The sequence below is a fragment of the Marmota marmota genome, unplaced genomic scaffold, assembly GCF_001458135.2.
Source record: "Marmota marmota marmota unplaced genomic scaffold, marMar, whole genome shotgun sequence".
NCBI lineage: Eukaryota > Metazoa > Chordata > Mammalia > Rodentia > Sciuridae > Marmota > Marmota marmota.
This window is the reverse complement of record NW_025999945.1, coordinates 10,246,420-10,272,999: the sequence shown is the minus strand read 5'-3', so window position 1 is coordinate 10,272,999 and position 26,580 is coordinate 10,246,420. Positions and strand designations below refer to the sequence as shown.

Genomic DNA, 26,580 nt, shown 5'->3' with positions numbered 1-26,580 from the left:
TTCCAAAACTTCACTCTCTTGAAGTGCACAAGTCAATGATTTTTAATATATTCAAAGAGTTGTTCAGTCTCACTACAACCAACTTTAAACCATATCAATTACCCCAAAGAAGGGCTGGGGATGTGGCTCAGTGGTAGAGTGCTTGTCTAGCTTGTTTGAGGACCTGGGTTCAATCCCCAGCCCTGCTAAAAAAAAAAAAATTAAAAATAACTGTTCCTTTTCCAGGTATGGTGTGACGCACATCTGTAATCCCAGCCACTCAGGAGGCTGTGAGAAAAGGATCACAAGTTTGAGGACTGCCTCAGCAACTTAGCAAGACCTTGTGTCAAAATGAAAAATAAAAAGGGCTGGAGATATAGCTCAGCAGCAAGGCACCCTAGGTTCCATCCCCACTATCACAAATGATGATGATGATGATGATGATGATGATAACAACCCCTAAAGAAGCCCCATATCCATTAGTAGTTACTTCCCATTTTCTCCAACTTCCCAGACCTAAGAAACTACTAATCTACTTTCTGACTCCATAGATTTGCCTATTCCAGGCATTTTAAAATGGGCGTTGTAAAAGACCCAAACTGTTTTTCTTAGACTTGTCATAATTTCCCCAAAATATCCAACCACAGGATCAGACACATAGTAGGTACCCAATAAATGTTCCATTGAATGAATATCTAAAAGGAGTTCAATCAAGTTAAAGTAAAGTTTTTCATTTCATCTTAGAACTTTGTTAGTGCAAAGCAAGATAAAAACCATAGGTCAGGAGCCAAGGTGATGCATTTTTCTTTTTCCAAGGCAGAGAGAAACTTTGTGGAGACTCCTCAAAGGGAAATGCTCACGCAATGGTTCTCAAACCTGGCTGCACTTCAGTGTCACCTGAGGAGCAAAAAACACTGAAGCCCAAGCCCTGGCCTCACACATACCACCCTCAACATCCCCCAAATGCTGACCTGTCAGTCCAGGATAGAGCCCAGGGATTAACATCTTTTTAAAAGTTCCCCCAAGTGATTTTATGAGCAGCTAGGGTTGAGAACTCTTGTTCCAATGGAAACAAGAATTCTAAGCAATAATAATTTGTTGAATTCCAGCCATGCCCAGCATGATATGCAGCCAAAGTTTTCAACTCCGTCTTCAGGGAAACAAATCTCAGAATTTTTAAGAAAGCAATAAAAAGTAGAATATTCATTTCACAAAAATTTTCTTTATTAGACTGAACCATGTGAACTTGCTGATATTTCACTGGTTTGACCTATAAAAATGGAAATTTCATATTATTTAACCAAACTGAAATAAATATGTATATATGTGTGTGTGTATACACACACACACATATATATACACATACACACATATATAGACACACAGTTCAATTTGAATCACTATCTTACTAATTCCTCATTCGTTTTCCTTATGTCTCTCATATTTTTTTAAAAAAGAACACTTCAAGGGCTGGGGTTGTGGCTCAGTGGTAGAACACTTGCTTCACACGTGTGAAGCACTGGGTTTGATCCTCAGCATCATATAAAAATAAATTAAAAAAATAAGAGTATAAAAATTTTTTTAAAAAAAGAACATCTCAAGCTTTAGTAAATAGTGAATATGTATCTCTAGCAGAGAATGGAAAATAAATTAGGTTCTAAGGGGCACAAGTGCATAAAAATGCACAGAAGAAACAAACACCAATTACATAGACGACCTCTACTTTGTTCCACACGTTATTTCTGGAAAACATCTCATAAAGTACACTGTCATAAAGCAAGATATATTTTTCCCATAGGAAAAATTTTATGATTAGAGATTGTGTTCCTGACTAGGCCTCATATAAATCAGAGAATATGATCAACAACAGGTCAGGAAAGCAAAACTGCCACAGCCATAAACCTCCATAAATGTTTAAAATAATAAATAAATTACTCAAAAACTATAAAATGGCAAAATTACATTTTAATTATTGATCATTATACTGTCATTGAAAGGCAACTAAGTGTTACGCATTGAAATTTAAAAAGTACACCTTTCTTTTTATTCACTTCTAGAGATCTTTCCTATAGGAAAATTGATTGTTTCTTTCCTCTGTTCTAGAACCAAGAATAAATGTCTCAGTCTTGACCCAAGCCACCCCCTCCCAGCCTTGCAGGGGCTCTCCAGCTGCCCACCCTTCCTCCTCTTCACCAGGGCCCCTGCTTCTTCCCCAGCACACTGAGTGCTGCCCCAGGCTCTCAGGACAATCGCGTTCCCTGTCAGGAGGAATTTAGGGAGCTTTAGTTCTCTGGTGCAGGCTCCACAATGTCTAGTCAACTGTATTTTTGCTTTTATTCTCATCTCAGATTGGGAATTCTGCTTGTCTCTCTCTCCTGTCACCAAAATTGCTGATGTCTCAGTCTTCTCGAGCCTTGTGGCTGGCCAGATCTCCCTTCCCCTTCACTCTGCCTCTGCCTGCCAGGGTTTGAATTCCTCCTGTGGAATCCTGGCCTGCAGCTAGAAGGGTTAGGGTGACCTATTGCCACACCTTTCTGCCACCAAACATCTCCTGGTTAACAAGTATTTCATGAATGAATTCCTAGATCTCTACATATGGAGCAGCTACTGCTATCTCTTTTGGGGGCGGTAACTGGGGATTTAACTCAGGAGCCCTTGGCCCCTGAGCCACATCCCCAGCCCTATTTTGTATTTTATTTAGAGACAGGGTCTCATTGAGTTGCTTAGCACCCTGCTTTTGCTGAGGCTGGCTTTGAACTCATGATCCTCCTGCCTCAGCCTCCCAAGCTGCTGGGATTACAGATGTGCACCACTGCGCCTGGCTCCTGCTATCTATTACGGGTCTCTAGGGGAGTGGCCTTTAGAAAAGTATCAACACATGGTTCTAGAACAGAGCTCTTAATGGATGATTTTGCCTCCCAAGGACAGTTTGTAATATAGGGAGAGACATTTTTGGTTGTCAAAATTGAGGATAAGTGACTGTCATCTCATGTGTAGAGGATAATGATCCTGCTGAAACATCCTACAGTGCCCTGGACTGTTCCCACAACTACCTGAGGTGAAGAAACACAGTTCTAGAGAAATCTCAAGAACCTTTTGCAGCACTACCAACCAAATCAAACCAAAAATTGTCAATAGACAAGGATGAAGCTTGGGATTGTCACAAGGATGACACTTCTGCTTTCTGGAAAAGCAAACAAACAAACAAAAACCCCTTTTTCCTCTCCAATTATAAAAATCCATGCTCACTGCAGAAAAAATAGAAAATAAAGAAAAGCAAAAGATCACATGCTATATCCCCATCACTGTGTACTTTTATGTCTTTGTGATTCTATCACATACAATGTATACCCTGCTTTTTCTACATGACATGCTAACCAGACTTTTTACCACATCATCATTATTATTATTGGGTATTGAACCCTGGGGGAACTTAATCACTGAGTCATGTCTGCAGCCCTTTTTATTTTTTACTTTGATACAGGGTCTTACTAAGTTGCTTAAGGCCTCGCTAAGTTGCTGAGGCTGGCTTTGAATTCACGATCTCTTGCCTAAGCCTCCTAAATTACTGGGATTACAGGAGTGCGCCATTGCGCCTGGCTTCACCATATTTTTAAATTCTTCAGACTTCATTTTAATTGCTTTGGAGGTTCTTCTCAAAACCAGCTTGTAATGAGCCATTCTCTTACTGTGTAAATTTATTTCCAGGTTTTCACTATGACTAAAAACTGTGATGATATACGTATTTGTGCCTAAAAGTGTTCCTGCGTGTGTGGCTATTTCCTTCATGACCCTTAGAAAAGGTGTATACTCCTGACATCATTTTGAAAGACAAATATGATTTGCCAAGGATTCTTTCTAACATCAAAGTTCATGTGAAACATTCTCCCAGATCCTGGCTTTGCTCTAGTCTAAAAACATACTAGGAACCCGCAATCCCAAGTGTCTCCGTTTGAGAAACATCAAAGGAGTTAAGAAGGAAAAAAACGTCTAACCCAGAACTTTCTGAATAGAGCACTGCGGTGGACCATGAGAACAAGAATGAAAGGTCTTGTGATTTTTGGCACAGAGAGACAAAACTAATTTGTCTTTAAGATGGCAGGATTTTCTGGTTACAGAGGCAAAACCATCTTATTTAAAATGCTTTTCTTTTAAGCCTAATCATTTTCTCTTCATTCAAACAGCTTAGCTATTTATTTTATTTATTAGTATTTTCTCTTTATCTTAGGCATTTATTTTGACTTTTGAAATACAATAAATTTGATAAACCTTTTAACAATTGCTTGTTGTGATAAAACCAGAAACAAGAATAGGTAAAAATTTTTAAAAAATTATTTTTCATTAATACCTAGATAATTTTCTTGCGTTTTAGCAGCTAATTGTGGTATGGCTACAGAGGAATAGAGATTAAACTCTTGCTCTCTTCTTGCTCCAAGATTCACAGGGACATCTGCAAGTTTATTGATACAAAATAATATATCTTGATTGTAATGGTAAGAAGTTGGGAATCAGAGGGTCTGGACTTCTTCTCACGTATACCACTGCAAAGCCCTTCACTGACATTTCTACATTTCAACTGCAGAAAAGGAAGACTATCAAATATGAAACAAACATACGAGACATGTCCTTAAAAGATAAAACAGTTCTCTAAATGCAATAACAACCAAAGAGAGCTAATATTATGTATCACTGTGTATTATACACTGTCCTTTGTGATGTCAACCCAGACGTGGTCAAGGACAGAAAACATAGCACTGATCAGGTGAGCTGTGATACTGGAAAGGAATAGGCAGATGTCCAAGTGGGGAATTAGTGGCTAAGGAGCAGGCATTGCAGAAGTCAAAAGTCCATTCTGAGTCCCAGGGATGGGACTGGGATCAGCAATGACAGGAGCGTGCAACCCAATATCAACAGCAACTCTAACTACTGACACCATGATTTATTGAGAGTTTACCACACTGCAGGAACTCTGCAAAATCTGACTTGTTTTATCTCAGCCAGGTCTCTTCTATGTGTCTATAACACTCCTATCGGGCTATAGGAAACCTGGTCGAGATAATGCAAGTAAGAAGTGTTACAGACACTGAAGTGACAGAGGTTTAGATAGGTTCAGAGTGTTAGGGAATCAAGCAGTTGCACAATGGCTAAGCAGAGACTTCGATCCCTGTCTTCGGATTCAGTGCCCAAGGGAAAGATCAGCTAAGAGTAAAGCTTAAATAAGCAGTTCAGTGACTGCACAGAGGAGGGATGAACCTGAGCTAGGGCCAAAGCTGAGCCTGCAGGCCTCCCTCTCTCTTCCTTTGGAAGCACACAGTGGGTAAAACACTTGCAAATGCCATGCTGCAGGTGAGCTCAGATCTTGCCTGGGGTAAGCAAGTAACTGCACTTGCCCTCTCTCACCTGCCATTTCTCATGCCCAGACTCAGGGATGGGCTACAAGCCTGAACCATGGAAGCAAGAGAAGCAATGGTCCGCGTGTAAAACCACAGTGGGGTCAGCCCAAGGCTTATCTCCAACAGCAGGTCAAATAACTAATGCAATGACTTTTAAAATATTTGAATAGCATAACATTTTTCTTCAAAGGAACTCTGATGTAAAAGTCCAGAAATTACCATAGATAAGAAATACAGAGATTTTGTTAGAAGAGAAGAGTGGGGAGCTCAGAATGTCTCCTCCCTCCCCTGCCATATACCCACATGGGGCCCTAGGGCTGTAAGCATGGTTGGGCCCATTGAGGTCAACATGAATGGCTAAGGACTCCAAAGCATTCTAACTTCCCTCAGTGATCCAGTGGCAAATCATTACCATGTAATTTTCTAAAATCTTTTTTTAAAAATCTATTTAAATGTCCATCTGTGCCACACTTTTGGCTCCAGAGGCCACCAATTGGAAGTCCCACTTGCTCCTTTTCTCTTAAATCCATTCCCAAGTTCAAGGAGTATCTTAGAGAAGTATTTATGACTTTAGAAACATTGTCCACGTCCTCCTCCTTCTCTCCAGACAGAACATTCCTAATCTGTTTAGTCTGTTCTCACTGGCGATGAAATGCAATAACGTATGTAAAACACCGGCAAGGGGGCGGCACAGAGGCCGGGTTCAGCACACACTCTGCCCTTGTCTCCCTTTCCCCTCTCCTTCATCACTTCAAAGGCTGTCTCTAGTTTTGTCTTCTATCCTAACCCTTTGTCCTTTCTTCATCACTGCTGCATCACAAATGATGGGGGCGAGATGGGGTCATCTTTGCCAACACAATCAAATGCAGATTGTGCAGCCATCAACCCCACCTGCCTAGTGTAAAGCATCGCCACAGCCAGAAATACAGTTTGTTTTTCTCTAAACAGACTCTAAGTTCTCTCTCTCTCTCTCTCTCTCTCTCTCTCTCTCTCTCATTTTTAAATTATTGGTTCTTTTTAGTTATACATGACAGTAGAATCTGTTTTAATATAATTATACAAACATAGACCATCTTAGCAAACAAACCTGGGTCTGTACCTCCATTATGGTTTTTGTATAACTAAAGGATGTGGGAAAAGGAGAAAGGAGGAGAGAGAGAGAAGAGGGTAGAGAGAGGAGGGATGGGCCCAGGGAAGGACAGGGGACGGGGACACATGATCCTGAATAAGTGAGCAGGGGGGATCTGATATAGCCAAGCAATGTGGGGAAAAGGAATACATTTGCTCTGTGGAAAGGCAGGACAAGTGGAGAACACAAGTTCTCAGAGAGGACAGGAACCTCTAAGAAGGGAGCTGGGTTTTACTTCCTGAATTTTGAGTGCAGAGGAAAAGAAAGTCAGTGAGAATTGCAGGAAATTATTTGTGGGAAAATAAACTGACGGCTTTTCAAGAGGACCGTTTTGCAGTATCCTTCGGTTTTAAGTGTATATATCTATCCAAAGACTCAGCAGTTCCATTTTTAGGAATCTAAACTATAGAAATATTTAACACTGCACAGAGGTACACCAAGATGTTCATTCCAACATTGTTCCAAAGGGGGATGTCTTAAGAATACCCTAAATGTTTATCAATAGGGTCTGATGAATGGAAAAAAAAAAAAACATGGTGTGTCCATAGAATGGAAATCTACGCAACAATAAAAAGAAGGAGGTAACCATAAGTATAAGTGTACTAATGTTCAAAAAATCTCAAAAATGCAGTAAGTCAAAAAGACAAGTGGTAATAGGCATAATGTTGTTTTAAAATTCTATAAATATTCCTGCAAATATAAGAAAACCATCTAGAATAATGTACATTAATTATCTCTTTATTTTGGTAGGGGTGGTCAATTGTCACTTTTTAATTTTCTGCCCTTTTAAAAATTTCTAACTAAAAGTAAATTGATAGAAGAACTGGCCATGGCACATTGGGTACGCGCATGGGCTGTGAAGCCACACTACTCAGGTTCCAGTCCTAGCTCTGCATCATCGTAGAAGTGTGTCCTTCCAGAGGTAACTCTACCTCTCTGTGACTCAGTGTCCTCATCTATAAAATGGTGATGATGATAGTACAAACCTCATGGGATGGTAAAGAAAGAACAACTTGGTGGTGGTGGTGGTGGTTTTTTTTTTAATTACCAGAGGACAGAAGGGGAAGAGTAGAGAGAATGGGAAAAGATTAGTGCCAGATGGGAAAGGGACTTGAACACCAGGATAAGAAGTGAGAATTAATTCACAGAAATAAAGAAGTCTTTCATTCCTTCAACAGATATTTACTGAGTGCCTCCCATGTGCCAGAGACTGTTCTAGGTGGTTAAGATACATCGACCAATGAAACAAGACAATGGCAGTATTTTGGAAGGCAATCAAGACTGGCCTTGTGGGCTTAAGGGGTGCGTGTCTTCCAGGTGCTTTGTGTGTGTTTTCAAGACAGGCAGTCAGTGCACTGTGGCATGAATGGTACAAGGGCTGATGCTCAGAGAGTTTGCAGGCCTGAAGCCCCTGTTGATGTCGAAGACCTGAAACCACAGACCAGGGATCCTAATATTGGGTGGTGCTGAGGCTGGAGGGACAGGTGGGAAGCTGTGGCAGGCCAGAGAAGCCCTGACCGCCAACTTTTCAGAGTTCATCCCAGCATTGCCCAACTCTGTCAGCCTGGGGCCAGGGATCTGCTTCAAATCCCAAGTTTAACACCACTGACCAGGCTTCTCTCCAAAGCCTCTGATACAATGAGAGGGTCACTTTGATGATGTCCAGGACCCTCTCTGGCTCTCACATCCCATAGTTTTCATGTCATACAAAGAGGTGCAAGTAAGGGACTTCCTTTTCCATGACCAACATATGATATTCCAGTGCCAAAAGAGAAACCATTAAAATGTAGGATTCCCACGTGCAGGATAATATATGAGAGGACTGTTTACATTTGCTTCCTTTTTGAGAAAGTGCATGTTGAATTCTAAGCCACATCTTGTGTCAAGGTCTGAAAATAGTCACTCAAATAACTTCTTTCTATACGTGCAGCTGTTCTGAAGTATAAACCATACTCGACTGGTAAAACCACCATTTGTCCTATAAGGAATCTGGACATCCATTGGACCCTTATTTTTAGCATAAGAGGTCAAATGCACACGAGGTGAAATGTAGTGAAGTCCACTGTCCCAGAGGCAGGGGACAAGAGGAGGGCTGAAGGCCAACTATAAACCATATCATCTGAATTTGTGGCTATTTAAATTAGATGGCTTAGCAGATCAAAAGAAATAAATCATGGAATATCAAAGTGGCAAATAGAAGCCACAAAAGACCACGTTTCGTTGGTTCATTCATTCGACAAATCATTCTCACAAAATAAATCACCACTGTAAACAGGCTCTGACTCATTTCCCATTGCTCGCCGTGGTTAGGTTCTCCCCTCTGCCCCACAGGGTCATAGAATACGTGAACTTCAAGCTGACTCTCTGTGAGAAAAGCCCGGCATGAACATAACCAACTCTCCTTCAGGAGAAATTGCAGCTACCCAAGAGTCATGCAGATGCAACACAGAAGTCAGACTCCTTGAATCTTGATCCCTTTTCTGCCACTCTCCAGCTACGTGACTTTGGGTTAGTCAGCTCTTTTGTGCCTCAGTTTCCTTCTCATAGAGCTGCAACGAGGATGTTACTCTTTTGTATGTTGTTTCAACAGAGCCTGCTGATAATCACTCTATATGTGTTTGTAAAATAAATCTTAGTTGCTAGAGGCAACATGAGACAGCTGAGTGCGGTCGCACATTGATTCTCTTAAACAACACTTCCTACTCAGCTCATAAAAGTACCACGGAAAACCATACATTTAGACCAGAGGAGAATCAGCTGCTCTTCATTTTTACATAGGAAGGGTCAAGAGGAATTTACACCTCCTTCTTCAAGGATGGCTAAAATCAAAATGATTCTTCTCTTGCAAAAAGAGATACGAGTTTGTTGGCAGAGAAGGAATTAGAACATCCAGGCACGGTGCCCACCCGTCTCAGAGAGTCTGTACTTTCAACCATTTGCTTGAGTTATTTGAACCCATTTTATTCTTAGCTTTTTTGGTGTGTGAGTTGTATTGTGAGTGTGTATTGTGTGCATGTGTACGTGTATGCAGGCACATGAAGGCACATATGCACGGCAGGGGTGATGCGTTAACAACCCATGAGATGACAAAATGCTCGAGTTTGGGTCATTTCAGCTCCAACACTTATAGAGCTTCTGCAGCAAAATTTTTGAGCGTCAATTACTGGAGCAGAAAACTGATGTTGTTAATCTTGAAGAAGGATCTCCATAAGCTGCCTTTTGGTGCTCTTTCCTGGATGAAAACCTATTGTTCAAAGTGGCTAGGATGATTTGTTGCTCTCCTGCAGGTCAGCCAAAGGGCCGCAGCCTCTCCCCTGGCTACAGAATGATCTCCAGGGTGCCTGGCAGCGTGACAGCTGAGGAACAAGCGCTGGAGTCAGGCCCCAGGCCCAAGCCCCAGCTTTCCCACCTGTTAGCTCCATAACCTTGAAAAAAATGTCTTAAACTTTCTAAGTCTCAGAGCCCAGGATATAGATCAGTTGATAGAGTGCTTGCCTTGCAGGCACAAGGCCCTGGGTTCAATCCCCAGCCCCATTAAAAAAAAAAAAAAAACACCTCTCTAAGCCTCAGTTTTTCTATCTATAAAATGGAGATAATGACAATAACAGTATCTCTCTTATCAGGTGGTTGTGAGGAATAAATGTGAATACTCCAGAACTTGGTGCGATGCCTGATGATTAGCGTCCCATTAAACATCAGATTTCACAGTGATGGCTGTTCTTGTCTCTAAGGGCCTGAGCAGGATCTTAGGTGTTTTCATCTTTGGATTGTGATGGGCAGTTTATTATCCAGTTTTTGTATTAGTTTTTAAAATCTCCAGTGAGAACTCTTTTAAAACATGCCAGCTGCCTCCTCCAGCTGCTGCCTTCTTTGCTTTTTTGAAAATTTTAAAACAAACCAGTATGTCAGAGCGGACACCTATTATTCATCAGGAGAGATTCCAAGGCTTTTTGTAGGAAGGATTTCATGTTGGAATGCTCTGGTCAAAGAGCTGCCTGTTCTGTTCTTTCTTGCCCCTGAACAGTCATGGGGACGAGCGGGGCTTTTCATACCTCCCACCCATAATGTGACAAGAGGTGGCATGATGAGGAGCTGGGAGTGCAGTCCTGGGCAAGGGTATGAGGACGCAGGAGAGCCCATGAGGGAGGGTCTGGTCTCCGCCCTTCTACTAACTACTAGCTGTGTGACCTTGGACAGCTTGTGTTCTACTGTATTATTTTCATTTGTCACATGAAAGGGCTAGCAATAGAAAAAAACAAGAAGATAGTTCACAGAGGTGGTCATCAGCAAGCATGTTGCTTCCTTTTTCTGGTTAGCAAAGAAATACAGATTAAAGAGACATGAAGATATCATTTTTGTAATTATTAAAGTTAAAATGTAAAGTGGCACACGCCTATAATCCTAGCAGCTCGGGAGGCTGAGACTGAAGGATAAAGAGTTTAAAGCCAGCCTCAGAAAAAGCAAGGCACTAAGCAACTCAGTGAGACCCTGTCTCTAAATAAAATACAAAAAAGGGCTAAGGATGTGGCTTAATGGTTGAGTGCCCCTGAGTTCAATCCCTGGTACCCCCACCCCCCCAAAAAAAAAAGCAACCAAAAAAATAAAAGTAAAAGCAATACACTCAGCGTGGTTTATATCTTGCATTACTGTAAGCATGGCAAATTGACACAAATGCTTGGGAAGAAAAATTCATATTGTGTCCTGTGAAAGAGAATGAGGTAAGCTTGGGTATGAATTCTCCTGTCTATAATTTACTAGTTTTTAAGCTCAACCTTTTTGGCTCATTGCAATATGATGTAAAATGGGAATAAAACAAATAATTCTCCCTAGACGGTTGTTGTGAGGCTTGGAAATCACGTCGATATGGACCTGGCCCAGTGTTTGGCATTAGCAGATCCTTATTGTTGCTATTGTGGCCAAGGTAACCCTGCCTCATGCTGTGCATCTGGCTCACGTGAGAAAGTCACAGGAAAGAAGACCCACTCTCCTGTCTGTTCTTAGGTTTCTTGTCACAACCTGACTTCTTTAGCAAACAACTGATCTGCAGCCGCACTCAGTTTTCTAAGTCCTTCTGACTCTCAGCCTCCAAAGTCCTCAGGCAGCTAGGTAGGTGCCTCACATAACGTCCTATCACACACCTGCTACCACCTAAGAGATGGCAGCTCCACCAGCCAGCTGATGTTCCCTCGGTTCCACAGATGGCCTCCCAGCCTCAGTCGGAACCCCCCAGTACCTTCACTCAGAGCAGAGAGCACCATCCTTCCATGCTCCACAACCTCTGTCTGCACCTCCAAAGAGCTCAGGCTCTGACACATGTCTGCCACCACCATCACCTGTGCCACTTTATTTCCAAGTAACTCACCCCTCCCCAGCAGAGGCCCTGGTCACTTGTTTTCAAAAGCCCATTTGCTTCTGAGAAGGCCTCACTCAGGTTTCTCCTGTGATTCATTTCTTGCTTGTTGGTGACTCAAACCCAACATTGACTAGCTTTGCTGTAAAATTGTTTTTATCTATTCAATATCAAAGATGTCTTCTTCTCAAATGTTTCTTTGAATTCTTTCTCAATACCAGGTTCTGTCTCTGTTCCCATTCTGCAACCTAATAAGGACTGAAATCTGTTTTCAGTAGTTACTCAGGTTTTTTTTTCCCCTCAGCTTTAAAAATAATTTCAGAGAGCCATAGAACTGAGGGACAAAAAGGATATCAAGAAGTCCTTGCTTGATAAGAAAACTGAGACCAGAGGGGTGTGCTGCTCACATAGGTTGGTTAGCAGGTAAAAGAATTCTAGGAAGTGCTTCTCCACCCCGACCTGTGCCATACCCCATCTCCTCTCTGAGTCAGGGCCAGGTTCTCCAGGGCTGCTGATGGTCACTGACCGTCTCTCTCTTTGGAGCATTCTAAGGGTCTGGCAGTGCTTCAGAACTAGCTCCCTATAGGGGTCCCGAACTCATCGGGACTCACTCCTCTCTTACCTCCAGGCTTTTGCAAACACTGTTTCATCTTCCTGGTAACTAAGGCTAAGTCATGCTCAGTCTCTAGGTGCTTTCCCCAGGAAGGCTCACCTGAGCCTCCAATTCCAGGCAGGGAACTTTCCATGGGTCCCCTCAGTACCTCACACACCCTCCCAAGCTGCAGTCGTTCACTTGCCTGGCCTCAGTCCATTACTGTGTGCATCACTTTCTCTAGTGAGGAAGAGCAGACACAAAGAATTCACACCAAAGTATTAGTGACCTTGGACATCTCTCCCACCTGCAGAGACCCAGTGTGGAGCACGTGAGCACCAGAAGAAGGTCACAGTCCCAAAGGTGGTCAGAATCACAAGGACAAAAGACTTCATAATATTAGACTAAATGGCCTTCCTTTAAAGTTTTTAAAAAATTGGGAAATTTCTCAAAAAAAAAATTTTGAGAAATTTCTCGCTCAAGGAAATATGGGGGACAAAAGCAATTTCTTGGTCCAGAGGAACACATCCAAGCCTTCTCTTCTTGGCTCTTACCTTTTCTTATCCAGGATCCTGTTTGTGCAGAAAGGAGTGAGCACTTGAAAGCATCATCATCCCGATGCTTTGGTGGCCTGGCCTGCCTCTCTTGCCCTTCAGGGCGGTGTCAGGAGGGAAGACTGCCACCCCAGTAGACACAGGGAGGGCCACATGGAGTTTTTGACTTCTCTTGATTCTGCCCTGGGTCTTATTTTATCTGATACTATCCCCAAAGCGGTCCCTAAAATTTAATCCTTAAAGATCTTCATTTTGTGTAGGAAGAAACAATGAAATGCAAAGAAATTCAGTAATTTTCTGAGGCCACAGAGCTGGACAGAAGTTGTTCTGAGACTCATTCAGAGCACCTGGCTCTTAATCAGGGCAACTTTTTATTATTTCCTCTGTGCTCTTCATAAAGGAGCCAGGGGAACTTAGCTCTTTTCTCCTGACCATTTAAGCACCTCAGGATAAGTAGGAGGTTTAGAATGTGCTCCTCATCTGCCGGTGGAGTGACTTTTACCTCCTGTGATGGCTAAGGACCCACTGGATCCTACCTGCCCCCTCCCTCACCATAAATGGCTTCTACCCACATTAACATCTCTAGTTCCATATTCCTTTCATGTTTATGGCTGGTTCTGAACAACTTAATGTTTCACAGAATTTTCCAACCATTGGTGTAATCATTTACTATTTTATAACCACCACGAAAACAAAGACTTTTGGGCATTTGCTGAATATAGTTTGTCTTAATTAATTTTGATGATAATTTCATAAGATAGATAACAATTTACAAGGATACTGAACCTCACTAACCTATTTGGGAAAACTAACACATCCTAGCAGTTTAAAGTATGAGCTCTGAGCTCTGAATCGGTCTGCCTGGGTTCAAATCCTAATTCACTATGTCAATGAATGTGCACAAACTGCTTCTTTAAGCCTTAGTTTTGATATCTGTAGAATGGGGTTGTGGAGAGGCTTAAAATGAGGTGACATGAAGTGCTGGGCACAGGACTGGCACAGAGTAAAGAGCTCAGGGACTGCAAATACACAATATCATCAGGAAGAAGCCAGCTCTAGCCGGGTCACAGTCAACTCCTGACGTCTAATGTCTATATGCTGCCTGCTTTTCATGAAATCTTGAAATAGGCAGAGTTTTTTCTCCTTTTTTAAAGATGAAGGATTAAGTTCAGAAATGTGAAGCAACTTGTTCAGGACCACACAGCTGTTAAGTGTCAAGACTGGGGCTGAAGCCAAGAGTAGCTTTACTTGACTTCCCAACGCCACTGGGCTGCTTATGTTAATCTGTTGGTTTCACGTAACTTTCTTCCTTCCAGTTGAGTGATAAGTTCTTCAGAGCCAAACAAAGGCACTTCCTCTTTCCCTGCATTTCCCAAATGGTTTGGCCTGGCATCATACAAGCGGTGCCCTCAATACATGGCCTACGAAGAAAATCCAGGTTGCCTTTGCACAGCCTGGCACCCTCCTTAGCACCCTAAGCAGGATCCATTGTGATGGCTGAGAATCCCACAGCTGGAGGAACACAAGAAATATATTCCAGCGTTACCTAATGATGTTATGCCTACTGCATTTGAGAAGGACATCTCAAATGGCAAATCAAGATACTCTGAAAAGGGCAGAATTAAGTACTGCAGGACAATACCAACTGCCTCCTCTTTTAGTAAATATTGTGTAAGAAGAGAGACACTGCTGGAGGTTAAAGACTCGAGAAGCATATCAATCAAATGTCATATATAGACTTGTTTGATCCCTGTTCCAAAAACCAAATATTAAAAGCCATTTGGAGGACAACCAGGAAAGTTTGAATACAGACTTGTTATTAAGTAATAATTTGGATTGATTACTAATTTAGGTATGATAAATCTGTAGTTATGTTTTTAAAGAGGTCTTTATCTGTTAAAAATATAAAATGAAGTATTTATGAGGTTGTTGAAAGAGACTGGCAATGCTGATGAATGTTGAAGCAGGTAATGGGTCTGTGGGGCTTCACATATGTTTCTTTGTATTTCTGTGTTTGTTTGAAAACTTACACAATAAGAAGTTTTTGTTAAAAATTTTTTTTAAAGAATGGTGAATCTCCAGCCATCTTATTGTTTTGTTCTGCACCTGCTTTTTCTCCAATAGAGTACAGATTCTTTGATGACATGAAGATCATCCTCTTCCTGAGACTCTAGGTGTACTTGTCCAGGTAAGAGTCGAGCACCTGTGTGATGACAGGACATCTGTACCCTTCTGCCATCCCTGCCCAGTCAGCCTGCTCCGAATTGACTTTTCACCTTCCACCAAACAAGCTCACTCCCTCCTCACTCGGATCTACCACTGCCGCTCCCTCTGTCCACTCTTACAGGTTAGGGACCTCAGCGTTACCTTGTCTCTTTCCTCTTTCAACCCAATTGCAAGCCATCCAATGACATTTTAGAATATGAATCGAACAGAAACCTTTCTTCTCCTTTCTGACTGTTCCCGCTGTCTAAAGCCTCAGCACCACACACTGGGATTTCCACAACAGCCTCCTAAGTGGCTCCCTCTTCTCTGACCATTCTCCTTTCTGTACAAATAATTGAATTTTCCAAAACTCCAGACAGTGATGTTTATGCTTTTACATGGAACTGCTCATTTAAAAACCCATTTGTAATGCTCATGTCCTTTTACATAGGCCTCTCGGGAATTCTTATGGTTGAGCCCCATCTTATTAACGTTGTACACCTTCCCTAATCATTTTAGAATAAGTAAATATTAGTTGAATGAATGAATAAGTTCATTAATAAACTCATAGTGTGAAAGACTCACTGACTCACTTTCTCCTCTCTGGATACCTAATTGTGAGGGGCTGTCTTCAGTATAGGTCCCAACCTTGCCAATCCAGTAACCCCAACCCCATGATGACTAAATGGTTATGCATCTTTTCAGCCTGACTATATAAGCAGTATGTTATTTCATAGTCAGGGCAACCAGTGGAGATAGGTAGGGTTTATGATTGGCTTATCATTTTGCAAAAGAGTCAGCAACAGGTTCAAGACCAAACAGCAAGTGAAAGGCAGAGGAACTTAGAGTCGAGAACTCCTGTAACCTGTCCTGGACTCTTTAGTATCAATCCATAGCAGGAGAGCTATGAGGGTGAAGGTAACTGTATGTGAGGCCATCCATCTCAGCAATCTAGAATGAGTCAATGAAGTGATGGCCCAAGTAAGGAGACTTCCGGATCATAAAAACCTTCCAGAATAGTTGGAGATGACAGTCTTGTTGTTAGACCTGGGGGTCACTCAAGTCCATATCATATTTGCAGCCTGAGGAGGTTCATGAGGAGCCTGTCCTAAAGACATGGGAGCTGGGCTGCAGCAAAGCCCATTAGCTTGGGTGGGTCCTCCAGAATATGGAAGTAGAAGGAAGAGGTAGGCACAAATTCCTCCTGTAACCTTCAGTAGACGGATAAAATTGAACCTGGTTTCATCATTAAAGTGAAGATGGTTCCACTGCTCAGAAGGGTTTTCTGAGAGTATTAAATATCTTATATGGAAGTGGCTAGTTTGATGCTAGGCTCAGTTATTTACCTTTCCCCCACCTTTCAGTGCCCCTCTCTCCTCTCCTATGAAGCCCTGTGGCTTCTGGAACACAGCAAGTGCTTGTGTTGAGCTGCAGAGAGGATACCACCATAAGTGACACAAGGCACATCTTCCCTAAAGCTAATCATCATCCCATGAGCCTGAGGTAGCTCCAGCATGTGCCACCCAGGCCTTTGCTAGAAGAATTACAAGCCAGTCTCCCTCTAGAAAGGGACCAGTTTTAACTGAACTGTGGAACCAACCTTGATGCCCTTCAGTAGATGACTGGATAAAGAAAATGTGGTATATATACACAATGGAATATTATATCAACATTAAAAGAAAACAAAATCATGGTATTTGCAGGTAAATGATGGAGTTGGAGAATATAACGCTAAGTGAAGTTAGCCAGTCCCAAAAAACCAAATGCCAAATGTTTTCTCTGATTTAAGGATGTTGATTCATAAGGGGTGGGGGCATGGGAGGATTATATGAACTCTAGATAGGGCAAAAGGGAAAAGGGGAGGGAGGACAAGGGAGGGGACATGGGGGTAGGCAAGACAGTGGAATGAGATGGACAGCATTACCCTAAGTACTTGTATGAAAACATGAATGGTGTGACCCTCTTTGTGTACAACCAGAGACAAGAAAAATTGTGCTCTTTATGTGTAATATGAATTTTAATGCATTCAACTGTCATATATAACAAATTAAAATGTAAAAATGAGGGGGAAATGGAGGAGCCAGTTTTAGAGGGAGAAAAGGGAGAAGAGGAAGGCATTTTAAAGATGTTAAAGATGTTAACCCATTGCCAAAAGAGTTCATGATTGCTAGCAACTGGACACAATCTATAGTTATATAAGGAAGTAAGTTCTTTGCTAACAAGTTTTGAATCTTCATCTAACCACATTTAGCTAATCAAAACTACACATTTGAGCCAAAAAGGGAAGTTAATTTAGTCAGAATTCTACTCCTATGGAAAATGCAGTACGAAGGTGATTAGACGCCCATTTCTTCCCTTTCTGCACTGAGACCCATAGGCCTCAGACTCTACACTGACATCCCTTCTCACCTGGTGGCAGCCACCTGCACAGCATCCAAAAGCTGATAACCTGAATCTCTGCCTCTTGTAAGGTTGTGTTCCAAAACGGTGGCTCACCACTCCAAAGAACACAAGGCCCAGGGCTTCCTCTCTGGTCTCCAGGCTTAGCAGTCCCCTCCACCTGAGCATTTCCCTTCTCAACCTTCCTCTTCCAAACTGTCAACTAAGGGCCTGTGACCCTGAGAGTAAATCCTAAGATTCACTTCCTCCAGGAAGCCTCCCCTCCCTGCCAGAGCTGGGCTAGGGGAACCCAGCGTGAGCTCCCATTAAGGTCTCTTCTTTTCCCTTCCCGTGCCTATCACAGTACACTGAGGTGGTTCTCAACTGGGGGTGATTTTGCCTCTAGAGGACATTGGGCAATGTTTGGAGACATGTTTGGTTGTACACCTGTTGGACGGGATGATGCAGCTAGCATCTAGAAAGTGAGGGCAGGGATGCCACTGACATCCTGCAATGTGGAGGACAGTCCTCACAACAAATGATCATCTGGCCCCAAATGTCACTTGTGCTGTAGTTGAGACACCCTGCTCTACTGTAACTGTTGACATATTTCTCTTCTTCACAAGGGCTGCCTCATTCATATTTGTGTCCCTAGTACATCTCCTAGCTCATTCTTGGGGCTCAATAAGTATCTTTTAAATGACTGAATGACCTTCGGGGAATGAAATCTGCATCTCTTCTTTACTCTTGCTAGACTTTGACTGTAATTAGCTCCCCAAGCTGGGCTCTCTGTCTTGCCCAGCACAGATTCTGACCTTACTCTGCCTGCCCAGTTTTCCCCTCCCTATGCTACCTCTGCTACATGCTGCACAGGTCCCGGGGATAGAGACTAGGATCACCTGCACCAAAGCAGAGCACAGGGAACGCAGGCTGCGGGGTTAGACAAAGTCAAGACCACGAGAAAGGGAAGAGGCCTGAGACAACCGGTCCTGGGGCCAGGCCACCAGGCAAAATGGACAGCAAGTCTGTGAGGTTAGGGGCTCAAAAGATGATTCGTTCTCAAATCATCTGCAGGCCATTTATTTAATTAATAGACAGGAAACATCCATTTCTGAGGCTACAGGAATCCTCTCCCCCCTTTATGCAGCAGCACTGTATGATGAATACCTTCTTGAAATACTGAGTCAATGTCCATTTGTTTCTTTATGTTTTTGCTACTGAGTTCACATGAATTATGATAAGCTTGTTTAACATGAGCGTAAGGGGCTGGTAATTCTCAGCAATTTCAAGAATGAAATGCTCACAAAGACATTTCAAGGCATGATATACAGGGTTTGGGAATTTAGTCACTGCTATCTAAAACACAGTATTTGATTTATTATATTTTGTGCTTTTATATATATGTTATATATCTGTTCAAAGAAACAGCACCAGGCAATTTTTCCAAGCAATCAAGGTTTAAGGAGTTGCTAGACTTTTGAAGGTAAAAATTAGTTGCTTTTACTCAGCCCCATGATTTCACCCTTGAATTCCTTCCGAACTCTTGGATGAAGGCCAATGTTTTTCTGTGATTTATTCAAATCCAGTTTGTCAACTAGGTCTAGAACATTCTGTGCATCTATGACTACTTGATCTAGTATCTCTGCTTGTAAAGGAGATCTGAGAATGGTGTTCATTTTGACATATTTTTCAAAATGAAAAGAGCAAGGCAAATAATTTATTGTGATGGCTAGCTCCTTTTCATATCACCCAAAGAGTATTCTGGTCATCTACAAAAGTTCTACCAGGTTTTGGGCTGGTTCCTTCACTTCAATTACTCTTAAAGGCCCTGTCATTTTTGCTTATTTTTGATGTCCTATAGAGTGCTCCCTAAATTATGAGCGGGTCTTCTTCGTGGGCTTCCTAGTGGTTTTCCCAACTGCATTAACTTTCTATTTTTGAAGATGTCTCTTTCTTAGGAAGTCTTTGGCTTGTGCAATCCTCTTTGAGCTGCATCTATAAATTATTATTATTCCAAATAACCCAGCCTCCAGAGGCATAAGGGTATAAAATAAAATAAACTAAGGCACACAGAGGGTTTCACACAATGCCTGAAACACAGATATGTTTAGCAAACAGTTGTTTATTCTTCTCTTACTGGAAAAAGAAGTTGGGATAAGAAAAGGAAACTTTGTTTTTTTTCCTCAACTGCACCATCCCAAAGGATTTTTTTTTAATATTGTCATACTTTATGCTTCCTACAGATGTCAGGTAGTTACATTTTTTAAAAAATTAGGTGGCAAGATTTTTGAGGTCTGATATATTTTCTACCATAATCACTGTTCATTTTCTTAGTTCCTGTCGTGCACATTTTGCCTTGGTTTTCCATTCTTGCAGCTGACTTCACCTTCCTCTCACTAGAGTCATTAAGTCACAGTGGCACACACACAGATACTCCCGGGCACCTTCCACAGCGCTGTGCTGCCTTTTCTTCCGTAAAAATCATTAGCACAGGAAATGATCATTTGTCCTAATTCATCCCAGGGAGGTATTTGGCCAATCTATAAGCGAGTAAACACCCTCATTATTACTAATTGGCCTGATTTTTAGCTCAGCCAGTCCTACTCTAGTTTCCAGCACAATCTTATTATCCTTATCAGGTGGCCCATAACCCCCATCTACTGCCATATTTTCATTAACTATTGACTGCTCCCCCACCCCCACACTGGGCATTTCCTGATAGCATTTTTAGGCTGAGGCACCTGGATTTCACTACTCTAATGTTCTGTTTCATGACCCTGATTCTAATTTTTCTTTGTCAACTGTCTCAAGAGAGCTGTTGGAGCCTGAGGAACCCAAAAGTCTCTCTGTACCTGTCTCCTGCTCTCTTGAGGACCTTCAAGTTCTGGCTGTCTCTGGGTGCTATGGATGATAGATATATAGTGGGTGATGTCTCTATTTCTCCATCCACCCGTCTCTCTGAAGCAGAGCTCAGGAAGCTATCTATGTTTTAACCTCCTCTGCCAGGGTTGCTGGAGAAATGCCTCTAAATCCTTTCTCACTCCTTTGCAAAATTCTCTCAAAGACTGCCCCATGCAAGAGACTTTTTGAATTTACCTCTTTGTCCTGTTTGAGTTGCTCGCTCACCTTACTATTTCAACAGAAATTAAACAACATGCAGAACCTTTGTCAAGAGCACGTTAAGAAGGAAAGGGTGGCTTGTGGCAACTGTTCCCAGATGTTCCTGAAAATTGTTCCTCAATTATTTACCTGCACAATTTTCCCTCTCTCCAAAATGACAGCTAAGGAGGAAGAAGACAGGATGAGGATACGGTAATACGTTGACCAAATCATATTCTGTTTTTGCCTTCTAAAAATATTTGAGGACTAAGGATATTTCTTAAGATGTTATCAATGTGACAATGAGTAAAGTCAGGACATCGGGGTTTATGTTTATTTCCACACTATGTAGCATGACTATTTTAAGCTCAATTATGAAAAGCACAGTAGCTTACAATAGCTTGTGTAAATTCTCCAATAATAGGAAGAGAACAGACACAGCACAATTAAGGGTTTGCGTGCTTTAACCCTTGGAATAATTTTCTTTTCCTGAAGATTCTAGCTGCTTTCACATCTTCCCAGATGAGTCCTTAAACTGGCTTTATTATCAGCCATCTCACCAAAACAACAACAACAAAAACAAAAACATTGCAGTCATCTCATTAAATAAAAACATTCACAATGGTCAAAATGCTAGATTAAAATAATCTAAAAAATAGGGCTGGGGATGTAGCTCAGTGGTAGAGACTTGCCCAGCATGTGTCAGGCCCTGGATTCAATCCCCAGTACCACAAAAACAAAACAGTTACAATAACAAAAAATGCAAGATGCTTGGTTAGTTGGTTTCCCAAAAGAAAAACAAACTATTATGTGAACTAAAAGGGCTCATCAAACAAAAACCCATAAGAACAAAGGGATGCATGAACATCCTCTCACCCCGTGAAAGCTAGAGTCAAAATTCCCTACAGGAAACGGAACCTTTTGTTTTCAATAAATTAATGTGATCAATAGTCTCTGCAGCTACCTGTCTGCCACAATGCCACAGACATTCACTCCCACCAACATACTCACACCCTCGCTGGAGTGCAATCTGCAAATGCTCCTTTTCTACATGACTTTAGACACAAGAAAAATGGGCTTGTGTCAGGAAATTGACATGATTTCTCATGCTATTTTCTTAGGACTTTCTTTGGAAGCATATTTATCTCCCAGGCTTGTAGAAGGAAGACTTAACTGAAAATTTTAATCCTAATAACCATAAAGCATTGTATGTTCTTGCAGAAAGTTATAGAAGTTCGCAGATAGAATAGTGTGAGCCATTTCAAGAGTAGTCTTCATAGCTTGAATTCCTTAAACACAGTACTTTGCAATGAAGTTAGCCAAATACAGAGAAACAAAACAGTTTTCAAGTTTTATTTTAGGTTATTTTTAACTCCAGTTTTTTTTTTTCTAACGAAAAGGACCAGAATTCTGAATTGAGTTGCTAGTGAACAGACAGCTACTCTTGTAAGAATTTCTTCTTGAACTCATCTTACCAAAGATCTAACATGTCTTTAATGTTTGTGAGTAAATAGCTTAGTCCCTTGGATAAACTGCATAACCTTCCCACACACTAGGGACATTTACACTGGAACTTTTGGAAATATATTTGAAGCACCAAAAACTATGTAACTCACTTAAATCGGGAATGCTATCAAACTTATTTGCGCTAAACTCCTCAGTATAGTTCTTTCCTCTTAAAAAAATCACTTAGACTTCAGGATATTCCTTACCAGTATCATATTCACAAAAGCCAAAAGATAAGAAAGAAAAAAAATCAAAATCTGCAAAAAGAAGAGCAACTTATTCAAAAGCTAGTAGCCTGAAGAACATTATGAATTAGAAGTTTTCACTAAACTATATGTTAATACATAACACATCATAGATCCTTGTAAAAAACCAAACTAAACCAAAATAAATAAATAAAAACACACACCTTACAAACCTCAGGATCCTTTTCAAATCTTGTAGATTAAAATGCAAAAAAAAAAAAAAAAAGTAATCTCAAAGCTTAGATTCGGGGAAAGAAAAATTTGCATCTCAATAGTTAAGCATTTTGGGTTAAAATGTTTTAGAAACTTTCTTAACAAGGAAAGAAATTCCTCTGATCCTTTTTGCAAAATGTCTCAGAGGAATTATATTTTGGCTAATACTGCGTGATGGGACCAGTGAAGGAGCAGTCCCCAGGATTCCATCCATTAAGAACCTCGGGGTCTTCTAAGACAAATGAGAACTCTTACCTGGTTTTCCTTAAGCCTCCATCATCCACATCCATCCTTTAACAAGGTAAAAACTGGGTACCTTGGGGAGAAGGAAGAGCCAACCACCCTTGAAGGCCGTCTGAGAGCGTGCAAAGCCACAGCTGACAGTCTGCTTCCCTCTCCTGGGGCTCTCTGCCTAAGAGGCTGCACAGAAACCCAGCCCGGTGCCAAATCTTAATCCCTTTGCAGAATCTCACATGGAGCTGCCTCACCTCTTCCATTCCTGCAAAGCCTCTTCCTGCTGCACTTCCTTCTGAAACCATTAATCACCACAATGAGAGACCTAGTAAAGCCCAATCTCAAACTGTAGTGAACAATCCTGCAACACGCAGGGTGATGAGTGTTTACATTAGCTGAAATGAAATGATGTAATATTCAGAATCAAGGGAGGGCTGAGATTCAGAGTCAGGGCATGGCAAGAGCAGCTGTGAAATACGATTTCTCTCCTTGAAAACAACAACAAAAAAACCATCCTTGGGTGGTATGTAGTTAGCCTCTGTAAATTTAGGGTCATTTGGATTGTTCTGGTCTCATTAAGACTATCATGTTTTCCAAATAGAAATTCAGAACTCCTCAATTATTCAAAGTTTTTAGTCAAGTTAAGTGGGAGGGGAGCGGCCAACAGAATCCAGACTGTACTCCTGTGTAAAGAACCTGACATCCAAGGGGTAATGATGTGGGCACCCACATGCTGCAGAATGCCAGCCCCCCAGATGTAAAAGCCTAAGAAAGGCAGTGCTTGTTTAAGCCAGTGGCCCGTTTTTTCTTCCTAGATCAGTTGATGATAAAGAAAATCCAGAAGTTCCCAGCCCTATTCCTGGTGGGTAACTTCTATTGATCACTTCCGGCTCTTATGGTCCCCAAAATGGGTGACAGGAAAGCTGAGAAACCACATTGCTGTGGATGAGAAGAGGATTAAAGGAAGGGACACTGCCTGAGGAGAGCCCAGGTAAGGCTTCACAGCAGGTTAGGTTGGGGATGCCAGAGGGAGACCTGCTTTGGTTTATGTTGCTGATCATGATGTTCAATATTAACAGGTGTTTGTCATGTGCCAGGAAACATGCTAAGCACTTCCATGCATTCCCTCACTTAATCTCACAACAATCCTCTGAAAACAGAGGCAGAAGGAGGTAATTCTGCCACAGAGGAGATTGAGCAGAGTGTTACAACATGATAGATACTGCTATTGTTTCTGTTCTATAGACGAAGAAACCAAAGCTCAGAGAGGCTAAGCAGTGGTAAGCTATACACTGTGACCAGGTCTGACATGCTCCTTAACCACCCTCTATCAACTCTGTCACTCATGCCAGTTTTTTTTTTTTTTTTCTGGTACCGGAGATTGAATCCAGGAGTGCTTAACCAATGAGCCATATCCTGGCCCTTTTTATTTTTTATTCTGAGACAAAGTCTTGCTAAGTTGCTTAAGGTCTCACTAAGTTGCTGAGGCTGGCTTTGAACTTGTGCTCCTGCCTCAGCCTCCTGGGGGGCTGGGATTATAGGTGTGCACCACTGCACCAGGTACTCCTGCCAGCTTTGTGAGCTACACAACTCTGCTCATGGGAGAGACAAGGAATGAGACCTGCAGAAGGACAGAGTGTTACTTCAGAAAGACGAGGAAAGCATGTACTTATAGCTCCCCAAATGCAGATCCCAAATCCTTGACTATGGTTGTCCAGGAGCACCATGACCCAGAGTTCTTGGCCCTTATAAGGAAGCTAAACACCACCAAATGTAGGGACAAGAATCAAATACCACATAAAAGGTACCCTGGCTTGGCCCAGTACTACCATGAACCAGTTGTGTGACATTAGTCAAATTTTCTTTCTGGATCTCAATAAAATTAGGATGGGCTCAAGTGCAGAAATTTTACTTTTTTTTTTTTTTTAAATGCTGGGAATGAACATGGGGCCTCATGCAATCTAAGCATGCACTCAACAGCAATGAATTTTCTATGGCCCATGCTTTTAAATGATGTGACTGCTAGGTGAATTATTATTAAAAACAACAACAACAGACTTAATGCATCCAAATGAGAATACTCTTCAGCATGATAATAATAGGAATCATTCCCATTTTAGGCTTTGTGCTTCAGATGTTACATGAGAAATTCTCACTTATCCTTATAAAAGTCCCCTGAAGGCAAGTGTTATGACTCCTATTGCAGATGAGGAAAGGGGGGATCAGAGGGAACACATGATTTGCATAGGGCCACACAGTTGGTAAAAGGGACAAATAGAGATTGGCGCCCGGCCTGGTAGATTCCAGAACCTACTACAATGCTTGATGTTTCAACAATGCTTTTGTCGCTCAGAGCAATTCTGAAAAACCTCTTTGGAAACTCCCTCTAGAACCCATATGTTCAATTTTAGAAAATGTACCTGTTTAAGCATCTGCTCCATGCTGTGCACTGGAGAGGGTACAGACGTACGGTCCTGCCCTCCCCAGGCTCCTAAACCTACTGGGGAAAACAGAGGCAGAAGGAGGTAATTCTGCCACAGAGGAGATTGAGCAGAGTGTTACAACAGAGATACAAAGCACAATGGGAGTTTGGGCCAGTGAGAAATTACTGCAAAATGATCCAAATTACTGCTAATATGCTCAGTGGTGGTAAATATCCATCCTCATGGGTGGATGTAATTTTGGCTCACGGGCAAGTCAATCAGAGCCAAGTCTGGGGGATAAGTGGGTCATCAAGCTGGGCAATACCATTTTTGGTCACAAGCTAGGTGTGGCTATAAAATAAAACAGTGAGATGGATTTTCCTGTGTGGCCCAGACCAGCTCCAGAGGCAATTCCTAAAGGGCAGTTCCAAAAATGTTTTGAGCAATGATACCATCTCCAGATTAAAGGCAGAGCCACCCAAAGTGATTCCAAGACCAGGCTTTCCAGCACAGCTCTTGTCCGCACCAGAAGCAGTGGCCTGAAGAATCTTCTGCTCACTCACTCTTCAGATCCCTATCCGCAGATCTACAGCTTGCTGTGTCCCCAGTATCTGGCATGGTGCTTGGCATGCAGGGGTGAGGGGCTCAATGAATATTTGTGAACTAACTGAGATACTTTTAGTCATTCTAGGTTTCTTTTTTTAAATAATTGTCTTGTTATTTAGTCACATGTGCATATTGATTATAGGCACATTTCAGCTGAACTCTTTGGCCAGATTAAGATTGTATTTACCCAGTCTGTCTTCTGGCCAGGCCCTGAGCGACCAGCCTGGCCATGACTGGCCACTACAACCTCCCATCCTGCCCCTGCTCATGGCTGGCCTTTCTTTCAGTGCTAAGAGGAGTGAGCACCAGGCACTAAAGACGCTAGCCCATGCTGTTCAGGACTTGGGACCAAATGGGCTGACTGGTTCCTCCTTAAGTGCCAGTCCTGGAAATCAGGGATGCCCTGGGGGATAGTCCTCTAACCCTACCAGCAGCAGGCAGAGCACTTCTAGGGGCACATGGAACATCCTGCAGCCAGGTTGGTCTCCTAACAGACCTAAGTCATGGGAACTTGAGATGCCCTAGGAAGAATTCCCAAGCATTGCCCTCCCTCAAATCACATTCCAAAAAAATGGGCTGATGTCCCTAAGACTCCACAAATTCCTTAAATCAGTAGAACCAACTGGAGTTCAGAGGATAGTTAGAAACCAAAAAAAAAAAAAAAAAAAAAAAA

At 42.0% G+C, this 26,580-nt stretch overlaps 1 protein-coding gene across 5 annotated transcripts in view; it reads right to left on the bottom strand.

The window, feature by feature from the left end:
- The window catches only part of Plce1 (phospholipase C epsilon 1), a 371,015-nt gene that overhangs the window by 179,231 nt on the left and 165,204 nt on the right, over positions 1-26,580 (bottom strand). The window contains exon 1 of one of the 5 annotated variants that reach the window (XM_048801776.1): positions 22,900-23,492. The exons of the other annotated variants lie outside the window; for them this stretch is intronic. The gene's annotated coding sequence lies outside the window, so the exon portion shown is untranslated. Of the gene's footprint in view, positions 1-22,899; positions 23,493-26,580 lie in introns of those variants that run through there. 5 annotated transcript variants of the gene reach the window in all.